This window comes from Coptis chinensis, chromosome 3 (genome assembly GCF_015680905.1).
Source record: "Coptis chinensis isolate HL-2020 chromosome 3, ASM1568090v1, whole genome shotgun sequence".
Taxonomy (NCBI): domain Eukaryota; kingdom Viridiplantae; phylum Streptophyta; class Magnoliopsida; order Ranunculales; family Ranunculaceae; genus Coptis; species Coptis chinensis.
The window spans coordinates 54,659,371-54,675,418 of NC_141458.1; the positions used below are offsets into that span (position 1 = coordinate 54,659,371).

General features: G+C 38.1%; 1 pseudogene; it reads right to left on the minus strand.

Moving 5' to 3' along the window:
• Positions 1-4,284: 4,284 nt before the first annotated feature.
• On the minus strand, positions 4,285-4,376 carry LOC147510051 (small nucleolar RNA R71; annotated as a pseudogene).
• Positions 4,377-16,048: the final 11,672 nt, after the last annotated feature.

Genomic DNA, 16,048 nt, shown 5'->3' on the forward strand with positions numbered 1-16,048 from the left:
CCAAGCAACAATTTGATTGTCCTTAAGCAAAGAAGAGACACTAAAACAAATAAGTGGCCAAAAATGTGTAGTCCTAAGCTAATTCTCGTTTCACAAAGTGTGATTGCATTGACCGTATGCATTAACAAGGCCTTAAACTACTAGGCATTTCCTAGTGGATGAGTTTAGTCTAGTGAGAGTTTTCCAGAGAAGATACCCACAAACTTCACCTATACTACAATGACTCAGTAACAAAGGCTTGTTCCCTAAATTAGATATCAGATATCTATACATCTCACTAGCGAGGAACGAAGATTAATTCTTTTGAAACCTACGTTAATAAATGCATGTACAATAATCAAAACATCTATATATGAATATGCATGCAGTGAACTTTACAATGAAATGTACAAACATGGCCGTTTCTGGATCCTTTGGAGAGCGCCCCTAAGTAGGCTCTCACAAGTATATGTCGAAACACAAATTCTCTCATAATTTTTACCACTCAGGTTTTGCTTACTCCAGTGTGCAGTGGGCACACGTTTCCTCACATTCTCAATAATGTCTAAGGAAGCCGAGGTCGATCAATCACGTCTACCACTTACTATCGCACTAACCTATCCTAATTGAGCTAGATGACTTTTATTAGGTATTCCACGGCATAGAAAATGGTTTAGAAGGAATGGAAGGGATAACAAAACAATGAGTTAGAGAAAATATGGTCTTCAAATATATAATTACTAGAGAAAAGCTAGTGTTCTTTTATTTCAAAACTGTTCCATACTTCGCCCTTTTTGGCTTTTTTACTCCATTTGATTTTATTTTTGGAGTTTATAACTTTGATTTTTTTTTTCTGTCATGGAATTTACTTTTTCTTGGTTTTGACACAGTTAACTGGATTCATCAATCGGCGCCAACTGATAAAACGAATTTTTGTATTTGTATAGGTCTTTCTCTTCTCTTTTATGCTCTTCATCATATTTCTCAAACTCATCAGATATGGATATGGGAAAGGAAATAATGGCTGAAAAATGAAATGGCTAATATAAAGGCTCAACGGGGAAAACTAGGGGAAATATATATTTTTGGGTTTGTATATTTTTTTATTTGGCTATATCGGTCCAAAGAATGTCTAAATTCTCGCCTAGGATATGGTATAGTGATCATGCAAGTAGACGTGTGATTTCTTTCTACTTGGAATTGCTTCATCATTGGGTCATTACTCAGATACACTTATGTTTATGTTGAGGCTTTTTGGCTAGATTCTCAATGAATTTGGATATTAAGTATTCTAACCATGAGTCCCAGAAATGTACTGTTATGTACAGTCAATGACACTCATAGCATGAATATTCATAAAAATATGTAAAAACTATTGCGTACGTATTAACATAAGTTTCTAAGAACCAATCCTAATTCTAATGCTAATATTAATGCTAATATAAGATTTCTAGACAATTTTCATCATATAAAAGGAAACAAGACCTTTATTACTAAATACGACTAACTAATTTTTTTATTTTTGAATTTTTTTATAAAGAAAAATAAATAACCTAACAGTGCCTAATTTTTGCAAAATATTTCTCTCCCACCCCCCAAACAGATGGATGCTTTGTCCTCAAGTATTAAGAGAGATAGGGAAAGAAATTACCTGAGAAACGTGAGTGATAAGAGCCCAAAACTGTAGTTTTAACCCTGTAACAGTCATACTATTAGACCAATTATGTGAGTAATAATTAAGAGTTAACACTGATTACGTATTTTTATGCATTTCGGGTTTCAAAGTCCATTATGTGTGCAGAAATGTGCCACTTTAAGCGAGATAAAGGAGCAAAGGTCGGTTACTAAGGAGTTCCGTGATTAAAGGCCAAGATTCAAGAAGACAAAGCGTTTCTAAAGCCCGGTCAAAAACTGAAAAGTCGACCTTGCGGGCGTAAAAAAGACACAAAAGTCGCCAGAACTTCCGAGGCCATATCTTTGGACTCAGACCTCGGAATGGGGCCTACCTTATGTCAAAACGACCGGCTCGGAAAGAGCTTTCCAATTGTCTAAGCCTTGATCCAATCAGAGGAGCAGAAACGGACGAAAAGTTTGTTGAAGCCAACTGCAGCTGAAGAGGCCTTTTTGGACTGAAAGAATTGGGTTTTGGGCCTGATTCTCTGGCCCAAAACATGGCTCCAAGCCCATGCACGATTTTTGGATCTGAAAGTATAAAAAAACAAAAGCTTAGCTCTTTGTTAATGGTAGATAGGAGGTTAGAAAATAAAAAGTAGCTTAGAATAGAAAGTAGCCATTAGAATAGCTTCTAGATCTAGATTTAATTGTTTTAATTAAGTTTAGTTTCAAATCAATTCTTGTTTTAGATTAAACTCTTAGAATCATTACTCTTAATTAGTTTGATTAATAAAATAGCTAGTTTGTTAATTTCGATTCTTGTCATTTACATTTGTGTTAGATCTGATTTCATTTATTACTTATTATTCAATTCTTAGTTATTAATTAGATTTTAATTATTGTTTAATTTAGATTAGTAAATTCAATTCTTTATATTATGTTTAGTTTTAATTTAATCGAAATGATTAAGTAATGATTCTCGGCTAGACCTCCATTAGAGGGTTGAGAAGCCTTGATGAAAGCTTGATTCGATTATCGTAGAAAAATCGTCGTAATTTCCGCTTCCACTCTAGAAGCGATTAGTTCACCATGAGAATGAGTTTAATCGTTCACATGCTAGTTATGAATTGGTAGGAATGCCATGTGTAATTAGGGATTAGGAAGAACCAATTGTTCTCCGAAGCGATTCAAGTCGGATTTCGACGATTAAATGGTTAATAAGATTAAGTTGAGTTACGGTGGAATCAATCCCCTCTAACTTCGTTATCATCGAATCAACGTAGCATTACCATAGTTATTTTGATAATCGACTAGTTGCATCTTGTGGGTAGTTGCATCGTAGTCTAGTTGCCACTTAAGTAAAATCTCTCATTAGACTTTAGAGTTAAGAGTACTTATACTTAGAGAACGTTAACATCTTGCGGAAGGACTAGGAGTGGAGCGAATTACTTTCTACTCCACTATATCTCATAGGATTGAGAGTAGAATCTTTGATAAAATATAGGCACATAGATTAGTTTTAGTTTACTTACGTTTTGAGTTTTATCGTTCATTTTAGCGGGTAAACTATATCAATTTTATGTTTTATCAAATGGCCATATAGGGGATACTCACCACTATCTTTTATCAATTTTTATGTTTTATCAAATGGCTACCATCATCTTAGTTTCACTTTCGCATTGTTTTAAGTAGAGTAAATTACTTTTCTTAAAGTCCCATTTCACCCACCCACCCTTGTTTGATTCATCTTGTGGTTTTCGATTCGGCGTTGAAAAGTTCGGGACAAAATACGGGCGAAGCGACCGGCGCTTATAAAAGGCGCACGCTGCTATAGCCTGGAACCTTGGCGACCACCCCCGTTTGGAGGCGCGACCACCCTAAAAACAACTGTAATTTGAAAATTACGCGGGCGCGACGCCTATGATGAAGCGCTTTGTGCCCTTTGCTAATTTTTTTCGAATTCTACGGTTTTGACTCGAACTTTCATTTTTCAAGTTTTTCATGTTCTAACTTGTTATATACACTCGAACACGCGTAAACAAGGCGCTATTCAAAAGCGAAGCAAGGATCTGTCGGGTATTCCTTTCTTCCGCACCTCGCGTATCTGTTAGAGGTTTATACTAGTATATCGAGAATTGTTTGGAGTGTTGATGTGTTTAGCTAAATTTGGTTTTAGCCTTGTATGAGATTAAAGATGCGGCGAACAAAACACCGAGCGTAATTACCGCAACAACGTCAACAAACAAGTCTATCTAGTATACTACCCACTACACCTCTAGCTACTATTTCACACACATCACCGCGACCTGATGCCCGGCCGAAGAAGAGACTCCTCTCTCGACTTCTACAAAAGCCTTGGCGATAGCCCCAAATCTTGCATCGTTCTAGCGGACCCGATTGGGGGATTTCGAATTCCCCAAATATTTTTAATTTGTTACCCGTTTTTCATGGATTAGACCATGAAAAACCTTATCGGCTATCGTGGGATTGAACAAGTCCTAACAACATTCCATCATCCTACGGTTGGTGCGGAACAAATTAAACTTCGGGGTATTCCCTTTCACCTTAGCCGATAAAGGCGTCTTGGTTAAGCGCCCAAACGCCTAATTACGTGGACTCGTGGGCTAAAACTTGTTCAATTGTTTATGGAACATTTTTACCACCCCCCAAAGGCGGATGAGATGCTTTCCAAGATTCATTTCTTTCAACAAAATCCTCATGAAACATTTTGAGGCTTGGAATCGTTTCACCGATCTCCTTATAGAGTGTCCACATCATAACTTAGCGAAAAAGACCGTTAGTTAGTGCCTTTTCAAAGGACTTCTACACCACCATAAAGAAGTCCTAGACATAATGAATGGGGGTAGTTTCTTAAGCAAAGGAGCCTCGGAGGCTTATAAATTTTAGAGGATCAAACTAAGCCGAAATAACAACTGGGGGTAGTGATGATATCCACGCTCAGCTAGTTCATCAAATCTGATTAAGGCCGCCGGTATGTTTGAAATTAAACCACGATCCCGAGCTTAAAACTCTAATCGAATCACTTTCACTTAAAAAAGGTAGAGGCCATTTACGTTCAACAAAAGCCTATCCCGTCATGAGCGTAAATTCAAATCCATGTAGTTTTACATTTGGAGCCACGAGCATCCGACTCCCAGCGTCCTATAGCCTATGAACAGGTTTGTTCCATTAATAGTGAACCTAAGCCCGCGGGAGACAAAATCCCAACCGGTTGGAGAAATAACCAACCGTCACACCTCCGGGTATAATAATCAATATGTTAGGCCAACACAAAGTTTTAACCAAGCTCCACCACGACAAGGGCGAGGTCGGGGTAATTTTAATAATTATAACAACCAAGTGCAACCTCGACAAGGTCAAGCACAAAGTCAAGGTAGTTATAATAATTATAATGCTAATAGAATTATCGTTCGGTAAATAATAACTATCAAAATCCACCAATAAATAATTCCGTGAAATAGTTCGATCCACACCACCGTGACTACTACACCCACACAACCGGATCGTCTTGACACCTTCATACAAGTAAGCCAAAAACTTTTCCAAACCATGGCTCAATCTAACCAGGCGGCTCTACAATCCGTTAATAATTTAACCCAACAGTTGGCTCAAGATAAAGCCCAACCCAAAGGTGTGTTTTCAAGTCACGAAATACCTAATCCTAAAACAACAAATACAGCCTTTGAGGTAACCGATAATACTAGTAATGAATATGAAAATGTAGGTGAGCTAAAGGCCATCACCACTCTCCGGATTCGCAGAGTGGTTGATAACAAAAATAACTATGCCTATAGTTAACCCACCAGTAGCCCCTACACCTGCTATTTTACTAGATTCCGAAATAGAAACTGAAAACCCTACCACTGTAGAGGTACCAGTTACAACACGACCTAAGAAACAGAAAGCCACGGTTAAACATCCAGGTGATACTATTGCTAAATATAGACAGAAACCACCGTTTCCACAAAAATTAGCCATGTTAACTAGGGATACTAATTATGAGGAGATTAGGGATGTTTTCAAGAATCTAACTATAAACCTTCCCTTCCTCGAAGCTATTAAAAAGCTACCACACCATGCTAAGTTTCTTAAGGAATTATGTACTACTAGGCGTAAGACAAATATACCAAAAGATGCCTTTTAACGAACAATTCCCAACTCTATCTGAACATAATGGAATTGTTAAGTACAAGGACCACTGGTCGATCCCTCTTGTACTGATGCACCTTAGGAGATTGTTATCTGACGACCAGCGTTATTAGACTTGGGGGCTAGTGTTAACTTACTCCCGTTTTATTTGTATAGACAAATAGGTCTAGGCGAGATGCAACCCACTAAAATGATGTTGCAATTAGGCGATCGGCCTATTAAGTATCCTAAGGGTGTGGTCAAAAATGTTACGGTAAAAGTTCAAGATTTTTACTATCCGGGCTGATTTTGTCATCCTCGATCTGAGAAGTCGTTAGCGACTCTGTCGATCATCTTAGAGGCCTCCTTTCGGCAACCCAATCGCGGCTCATTAATTGCGCGATGGTTCAATGTCCATGTCTTTTGGCCATCTTGCTGTTGAAGTCAATGTTTTAAAACAAAGAACCACCGATTTACCCGATTTGTCTATGGATGGAGAGGTTAGCATGATCGAGCTTTGCTTTCGAGATTATTTCAACAACACGTTCCACGATAATCATATGCCCAAATTTCTTTCCTTTGGAAGTTCGGACTCGAACATTTCCATCCCTACTCTGAGTCGATACACATATTACGGATGAGGATGAGATAGATGACTTTCTCAAATATGTAGAGGACTATCATAGTAACGAGGATATGACCAATCTAGATGAGCAATTCGATGAGTTTCTTAGAAGCGGTGATAATTCATCCTATCAAGAACTACTTTCCACAACATCCACCTCGACTTCCCTCCTTCCACCCTTTCAAAGGAATCTCGAGTTTGCACTTTCGATCCTTTTGTTTCTTACATTGCTTCATAATTTTTTAAATCCACCTAGTAAAACAAATACTTGAGGAAGACAAAAGCGTTTGACACCTTCATTTTCAGACTTGAGGCAGTCCACTACACACACCATGAATGAGTTTTTGTGCTAAACCCATATCCTCATTTTTTACATGCTATCCTTCTACAACTTATCCATATCCACCATATTCTCCACAACCATTCACTTTTCCACACTTATTTACTAGAACACCCACTCGTTCAAAATGAAAAAGAAGGTGCATGCTAGGTTACGTAATAGGGTGATCCGACTTAGCTTTCATTTCACTAGGTTGCGTCATAGGAAATCTTGGTGCTTGATTGTGTTTGGATATGTTTTTACGTGATATTTATTTATGGAATGATCCACAACTATTTTGGTTGTTGATATATGATAAACTGCATGTTCATACATATGTTTAGATAAAGTCTCAGTATCGACTATAAACGACTCAACTTTTGTGTTTGGTGCATTTTCTTTCATTTCCATATATTGGTGAGTGCACCATTAAGGTAACCGGGCCCTCCTACGGAGTGTGTGGCTGTGTAAGTACGGATCCTTCAGTCCACGTTTAACATAATTCACGTTTCCACTCTTTGCATGTTTTTTCTCGGATTTTTGAGTTATGTTTCTCTATGGGGTGAATTATGTCTTTCTTTTTATTGTTTATTGTTTTTTAAAGTATATATATATATATATATATATATATATATATAATATATTAAAAATAATAAACATAGTAATCTAGGAAGTCTCGAATTCGACTTTAAAAGACCATTTGCTAAAACAAATTTTCTAAGCTCCGTTGTAAAAAAAAATTTTGGGGGTGGGGTGTTAAATGTTTCGTACTAGAATGTTTATGTCCCATTACAGTTGCTTAGGCGTTTAATTGTATTACGATCCGGGTTGACATAATCTTGAATTTAGAGTTCGATCGTTAAGCATAACGTCGTCATGCACGCACGCTTTGAGGCATTTTCCACTATCTTATATGTCATCCACGGTCGAATAGAGTGTTTTATAGATCATTGGATTGGAAATTCTCTCCTGATCATTTCCATATCTCATTCAAAAAATCGGACCCGATAACGAAGAGGCAATTTTGATTTGAAGTTTTCAAAAAAATCGAAAAATTCACAAATTTCGATTTGGGCTTGGGCTGACCAGCGTAACGACGCGCTCGGCTTCATACCTTTTTGCCAACAATTCATCATCATCTTCACCGAACCGCCATTAACAAACCAAAGCTTCCAAAAAATTAAAAAAAAAACCAAATTACCACCCACAATCCAAGACCCAAATTGACTCGACCCAACCGCCCCGCAACCTCCACCAATTTCCATCAACAAAAACCACCGGAAAAATCAAAATAAAAAAAAAAAAATTGCTGCTGCACACCACCCACCACCATCGTTCTTTTTTAGTGAGGTATCCCTCATTGCTTCCCCTACCTTCTACAAACCTCAAACCGTATTCAAACTTCCAATGGCTCAATAACGCCGAATTTTACGAACAAGCTTTTCTTGGCGACCACTTCGCGCCGTTTCACGGTGACGAAATGATCGATAGAATTTGGAATAGCTTGTGGTACTTTCGGCTGAACCTATTACCCGCGAAGACTTAGTCGGGCGGTTCTACAAAACACGAGGGAGTTGGAGGGACTAGGATTTTTGTTACGGTGGCGAAGAGGAGGAAGGAAGTGACTCTTGGGTTGTTGGTGGAGATTCTAGGCATTCGCCTAGAATCCATCTAAATCCGCGTTCGCGAGGAGTCCCAATATAATGGGGTAGAGCCATTGATGAACGTGTGGCGATTACGAAGGAACTACAATCGCGAGATCGCGTTGTGTTCGTCGAGCATCCCTTAGAACCAACCCGGTGGCTGCGGCTTCGATGGATTGGTCGGAATGTCTGGGGAAGGAGAAGGTCGGCGACATCGGCCTGAAGCGCCTCCACATCCTATGGATACTCGGGGAGCGGAAGTCACGAGTTACGTATCTTGGAGTTTTGCTTAGCATGATTAGGGGAGTAGGGAAGTCTGTTGCACCTCTCCTGTGTTGATAACCAAGATCATCTTTGAAGTTGAGAGCGACTCGGTACGTCGATAGGTCTTACATCACCTACACGAAACCCTCGCATCTATAAGGAGTGTGTCCAACGAGTTTGGAGGCTGCCTCGAGGATAGAGAAGAAGGCGAGGAGGATGGTGGAAATGAGAATGCCGAGGAGGATGGGGAAATCGAGAATGCCTCGGGAGGATGAGGAGGACTTGACTTGTTTTGATCACGGATGCCACGGAGAGGTGTTGGTCGGATCACGAGAAATGCATGGCTGTGATTCATCGTGGCATCGCGTTAAACTCAACACTATCAGCGAAGACCTCGGACTCGACGGGCAACTATCCATCATAACCGAGATCCGTACCCGAGAGAGGATGAGAGGTGGGAACGGATGAGGGCGAGCTAGAAGCTTCGGTAGCCCGATTCGGACCGACATGCTTGCCGCGATTCCCACCTCCGCGGGGATTCTCCTTCCGAGGACACACCATCGAGGCCGGCGTCGTCGCGCCGAAGGGCGAATGGTCTTGGCCCATCGGGAGCTTCGAGGAGCCATCTCCGGCGTGTGCCCTCCGCTACCGATCTGGGAGTGATTAGGGATAGTATCGTTTGATGTTCTATTTTTATTTGTAGTTTCATTATTGTCATTTATTTTCATGTAAGTTTTATTTCCGTAATTTGAATTTTGTAGTGAAATGTACTTGAATGAAAATTTTAATATAATCTTGGTTATTTTCATTATCGTGGTTGTTTAATATTGATCCCACCTTCCCAAATTGTTTGGGGGTGGTTTTATCTATTCGGCATGATTTTTATATGACCCTCGTCTTAGAATTTATTGCGGAGTCAAGGTGAAAATGTGGCCGTTTAGGCATATCTATGAATAAGTATCATTGTAGGATGAAATCTCGATTAAATAGGTAGATTCTATCATAAATTCAACCTAAAAGATACTAGGTTTGTTTTAGAATCAAGAAAATGAGTTGTTTCCGTTTCGGGTTTGGAGATCTTGGTATTTTCGGAAACTGCCATAAAACTTTTTGGCAACTTTCCGATCCGTTTTAGCAACTTAAAACCTATATAAACTTCATACATTCTACACTCACAACTCACACTACACCTAACCTCCATCACTCACCTTTCACTCTCCCACGATTCCCGTTTTAGTCTCATTTTCGAGTTTCAACAACTCCGGCGCTTTCAGCCCTCTGAGGCGCCTTTCGGCTCTCAAATTTTTTTCAGATTTTTGTCGAGGCGCTTTTCGTGCCCAAGGTGGCGTGACCAGCTCAAACACTGGAATTCAAATCTTGAGGCGCTCTCACGCCTTAAAGAGCGCGCGCTCGGCATACGACTTCCGTGGACCAGAAAAATTCGGTTTTCTGCGGGTAGTTTCGGTTCATTAGCGGCTATTCGAGGCATAATTTTGAGATGACATCTCCAACATTGATACGGAACAGTCTTTTCGAGGATTTGTTCCAAAGCACTACTTATGGTGCTTGGTTTTGTGAAGCGATCACATCGTTAGTTGGGAGCCGCTTATGGTAAGACGATGCACTTTATTCTCCAACACTAGCATCTTATTTTTCACGATAACTGCATTTTCTTTGAAAGACCGATGGAGAACAAGTGTTCTCCATCAACATTGATAATGAACCAATGGAAATTACCAGGTTCTTGCTAGCATTTGTTCTTGGACTTGCTATGCCCGCTGAAATACAAGACCCATGGTGCTATTGGGTAGATAATATGTATGTCTACACTTATGAGTTTTTGCATGAGTCCTATGGGGCAGGCATTTTCCGTATCGAGGACCAAGGGGACTATAATAACGCCTTTGGTAGTCTGTCCATGAACATAGGAACTGTTATGTTTTGGATCATGCTAAACATTTTAGGGGAATGACATTTTTCTTCTGTGAATGATGCCACTTGCAGCGTCTTTCTTGCTTTAGCCACGGGACGTATGTGTCATGACCTTCCCCGAACCTTGATGTCTAGTTTAGCTTGATCCCATAGCATGAGGCATAAGTTCCTTCTTATGCCTGTTCTAGTTTCCCATATTATGCTATGTTTCTTTCCTGTTTTTTTGTACCGTTTCCGCGGATTGGATTCACGGTCGACGACAATCGCATTGACCCACCAATAGTATTATTCGATCTTTCCGTGCAATGACTTGGCACGGGTGGAGGATACAACCTCATCGGGTTGCACCCTACACCCGTCGGACCAAGTGGCTCTTAATAGGTTAGCAATAATAGATGATAAATGGCGGGAAGCTTGGCAAATTATCATGGCATGGCGGGGCCTAAAGGAACCTCACTTCTTTATAGAAGAAGAGGATGAGGAAGATGATGAGTAATCGCGGGGAGATAAGGTAAGTTTTCATTCTAGTTAGTGTCTGCTTATGTCCCAAAGCAATTTCATTCTTGTTAACCCCATAATGGGTAGAACTTCATTATAGAGTTCGCGTCGGTTTTATTTCCTATGTTAGATGCGTTCTAACTTTATTTTGCGGATATTCACGAATTTCCTGCGTTTCAATGGTATTTTTCCTACCCTCTTTATTTACAATACTTTGAAGACAAAGCATACTTCTTGTTTGGGGGCATAGAAACCGCGTGTAATTAAAGGCATCTGATAGGATATAGATATGTATAATATGCATTTGTTTTCTAGTTAAAATTTCAAAATTCAAAAATATAAATAAATAAGTTCATGCTATACACTTAGGAATATTGGTATTGTTTTCCTTCTCTATGCTCTTAACAATCTAGAAGTCTCCGCGTAGCTTTTGCATCGAGAATAATTGTTAGAAACTTAGGTTAATATGTAGGTAATAATCTTTGCATCTATCTATAAATATATTACATGAGTATCTATGATTGTTTGGCGATAAGTTTACGAAATCTAGGCTAGAGTACTTATTCTACAAATCCTGTGAGAATATAGCCTAAAAGCCTTATATGAAGCCCGAAACATTTGAGAAATGACACAAGAGGAGAAGTAAAATCCGGATAGAAAATCACCGTCCACTTGCTTGATCACTAAACCATATCCTAAAAGCGAGAATTTAGGCCCTCTTTGGATCGATATAGCCAGAAATTCAAACCTATGAATTATTTTCCGCTAATTAAGCCCCTCACGAGCATTTCTTTAGCCTTTCATAAACCACAAATCCTTTACCCCTGTTACAAAAACAAAACAAAATAAAAAATTCAACCTACCCAATCTAGAATAAGTCTGAGAATAGAATGAGTGAAGAAAGAAGAAGAGAAAAACCTGTGTAAACAAAAGTTAGTTAATTGCTTCAGAAAATAAAGAAAAGAAGTTTCCATCCAAAGAAAAGAAAATAAAAATAGAAATAAAATAAAAACTCCAAAAAAAAAAAAAGAATAAAAGGAGTCAAAAGCCAAAGGAAAAAAAAAATATGGCTAAGGATGGAAACGAAGTGTAGAAGCAAAAGTAAATAATAAAGTTTCTCTAGTTACATAGTATGAAGACTCTATTATCTCAGACTTGTCCTTTTTGAATATCCATTTTCTTCCTTCTTAAACCATCTCCTAATCCCATGACACCCAATAAAGACCTCTAACTCAATTAGGAATAGGTTAGTGTGATAGTAAAGTGGCAGATGTGTTTGATGGACTCGAGGCTTCCTTGTTGTCATTGAGATTGTAAGGTAAAGTGTGCCCACTTTTACTGCTTTGGAGTAGCCGGTGAAACTTGAGGGAAAAAAATCGAGTGTTGTATCTTGACTATTATTGTGAGAACCTACTTAAGGCGCTATTCGAAGTTTGAGAAAGCGACCTGCTAGGCATTTCATAGTATTACTCATTGTATATATGTTTATTGTAGATGATTGATTATTATGCATATATTAGCTTAGGTTTTAGACTTGATTACTCTATATGCATTGCTAGTGAGAGGTATAGTTAATTTAGAGCATGAATAAAGGAAACAATAGCTTTATTTCTTAGCCGTTGTAGTATAGATGAAGTTTGTGAGTACCTTCATTTGGAAAACTCTCACGAGGGGTTATAACTTCGTCCACTAGGGAATTCCTAGTGGTTTAAGGCCTTGTTGTATATATGGTCAATGCAATCGCGACTCAGTAAAACGAGAGTAGATAGAACTCCATTTTTGGTCACTTATTCTAATTTCTCATCTTTGCTTAAGGACAATCAAAATGCTGTTTGGGGGTGGTTTGATAAGAGCCCAAAACTGTAGTTTTTAACCTCAGTAACATCATACTATTTAGACCCGATTATGTGAGTAATAATTAAGAGTTAACACTTCACACGTGTTTTATGCATTTCGGGTTTCAAAGTCCATTATGTGCAGAAATGTACCACTTTAGCGAGATAAAGGAGCAAAGATCGGTTACTAAGGAGTTTTGTGATTAAAGGCCAAGATTTAAGAAGACAAAGCCTTTCTAAAGCCGGTCCAAAAGCTGAAAAGTCGGCCTTGAGGCTGAACACACAAAGTCGTGAGAACTTCCGAAGGCCATATCTTTGGACTCAGACCTCGGAATGGGGCCTACCTTATGTCAAAACGACCGGCTTGGAAAGAACTTTCCAATGGTCTAAGCCTTGATCCAATCAGAGGAGCAGAAGTGGACGAAAAGTCTGTTGAAGCCAACTGCAGCTGAAGAGGCCTTTTTGGACTGAAAGAATTGGGTTTTGGGCCTGATTCTCTGGCCCAAAACATGGCTCCAAGCCCATGCACGATTTTTGGATCTGAAAGTATAAAAAAACAAAAGCTTAGCCCTTTGTTAATGGTAGATAGGAGGTTAGAAAATAAAAAGTAGCTTAGAATAGAAAGTAGCCATTAGAATAGCTTCTAGATCTAGATTTAATTGTTTTTAATTAAGTTTAGTTTCAAATCCAATTCTTGTTTTAGATTAAACTCTTAGAATCATTACTTTTAATTAGTTTGATTAATAAAATAGCTAGTTTGTTAATTTCGATTCTTGTCATTTACATTTGTATTAGATCGATTTCATTTATTACTTGTTATTGATTCTTAGTTATTAATTAGATTTTAATTATTGTTTAATTTAGATTAGTAAATTCAATTCTTTATATTATGTTTAGTTTTAATTTAATCGGAATGATTAGCGTAATGATTCTCGGCTAAACCTCCATTAGAGGGGGGAGAAGCCTTGATGAAAGCTTGATTCGATTATCGTAAAATCGTCGTAATTTCCTTCCACTCTAGAAACGATTAGTTCACCATGAGAATGGGTTTAATCGTTCACATGCTAGTTATGAATTGGTAGGAATGCCATGTGTAATTAGGGATTAGGAAGAACCAATTGTTCTCGCGAAGCGATTCAAGTTGGATTTAAAGATTAAATGGTTAATAAGATTAAGTTGAGTTCACGGTGGAATCAATCCCCTCTAACTTCGTTATCATCGAATCAACGTAGCATTACCATAGTTATTTTGATAATCGACTAGTTGCATCTTGTGGGTAGTTGTATCGTAGTCTAGTTGCCACTTCAGTAAAATCTCTCATTAGACTTTAGAGTTAAGAGTACTTATACTTAGAGAACATTAACATCTTGATGGACTAGGAGTGGAACGAATCACTCTACTCCACTATATCTCATAGGATTGAGAGTAGAATCTTTGATAAAATATAGGCACATAGATTAGTTTTAGTTTACTTACGTTTTGAGTTTTATCGTTCATTTTGTAGGTAAACTATATCAATTTTATGTTTTATCAGTGAAGCAAAAATTCAGCTGAAAAATTATAGCATGCAACAAGAAAATTGAAAATAGGAAACCAATCAAAGAAAACAACCAAAATACACACATATATAGACATAATAATTTAAGTCGTTTATAGTTAGATTCTTAAGACTTTTATCAAGCATAAGGGTTTGTAGAAACCCTTGGCATTCGCACCCAGATGGTGGAATGATTTAGGAAATACAGATTATTCGCTAATATGTTAAACAAATAAACTCGCGTCGTTGATAAACATTACCTTACCACCCATCAGGTACTAAATTGGAATGCACGAGTTATTTGGACGAAGGAACCGACACTTACAACTATCTCTCCAAATAGAAGGGCGTGGTTACCTTATTGTGGCATTACTTGAATGCAACGAAAAATGAGTTGTTTAAAGTCAGATACTCAAGACTTTATGTTGGGTCTTTTTAAGTCAGATTCCTGAGACTAGGTACGTGGGGTCTTTTTACGTCAGATTCCCCAAGACCATGCACACCCCCAAACAGGATGAAACCAGGGTGTCATGTTTCTTGATCAGCTATTAGGTAATAGTTGAAAGATTTGGGGGTTTAGTGAGTACCCCCACAAAATGGTATTTTTACATATCCGTGTCGAGATAGAAAATAAAAAATGCATTAGAAATTGTCCTTCATGAAGCTTAGATATGTAAAATAGGACAAGTAGCATTTTGAAGTTGTTCAGTTGAAAGATTGTTCTCAACTATGAGAATGATTGAATTGTCTCTTGTATGCAGGGTAAAGGTTCGTTACTCTTAGGTTGGTCTACATTTTGATTTACTATGATGGTAGAATTTTTTTCCATGTAGTAGATTCCTTAAAAGTATGTTTCAGGTACCCAATATAAACGTATGGGTTTAAAGTTGATCATGTTTGCAAAATTATTAAGCATTCATAAAATTTGAATTCTAATCATACTTGCTAATCATACGTTCTAAACATGCATTAACGTTAAAGCACGATTCTAAACATATTGTCATATCATTTCCAAAAGGCTAAGATTGATTTTTGTTTAAGTAACCTAATTATGCTTGGAAATTGCATATAACCCTTTGATAGGAGATTCAAGGGAGAGATAAAAGAAAACATACCTTCCCAAGTTGTGCTTACACGCACTTGTGGTCGAAGATGACTTGAGTGGTCATTGACCTGTGGACAGGTTGGGTCAATACCACTCACTTGATTTAGAAAATTATTTACAAACATATAGAAGCCCACAAACCAGGCCGAAAATGGTGGCACAAGGCCAATAAGTTATAGAGTTTGCCTTCGAGGGCTTGATTACACAAATATATTTACAAAAATAAATAATAAACTAAAATTATACAACACAATTAATTAGTTTTTTTTTTTTTTTTTTTTTTAACTAAAAATTAAATGTGTGGTGTTTAGACGATGGAATCAGAGTCCACAGTCTGTATGCGTTCGGCATAATCAAGCATGGGAGTCGGCGTTTAAAGATAGGGGTGGAATTTGAGCCGAGTAGCTTGGGCTTGGCTCGTTTAAGCTTGGCTTAAGCTCGTTCATTTAACTAAATGAGCCAAGCTTGAGTCCATATTATAGCTCGCTTAATAAACGAGCAGGGTGAAGCTCGGCTCAATAAGCTCAAATACCATCATTATAGTGTAA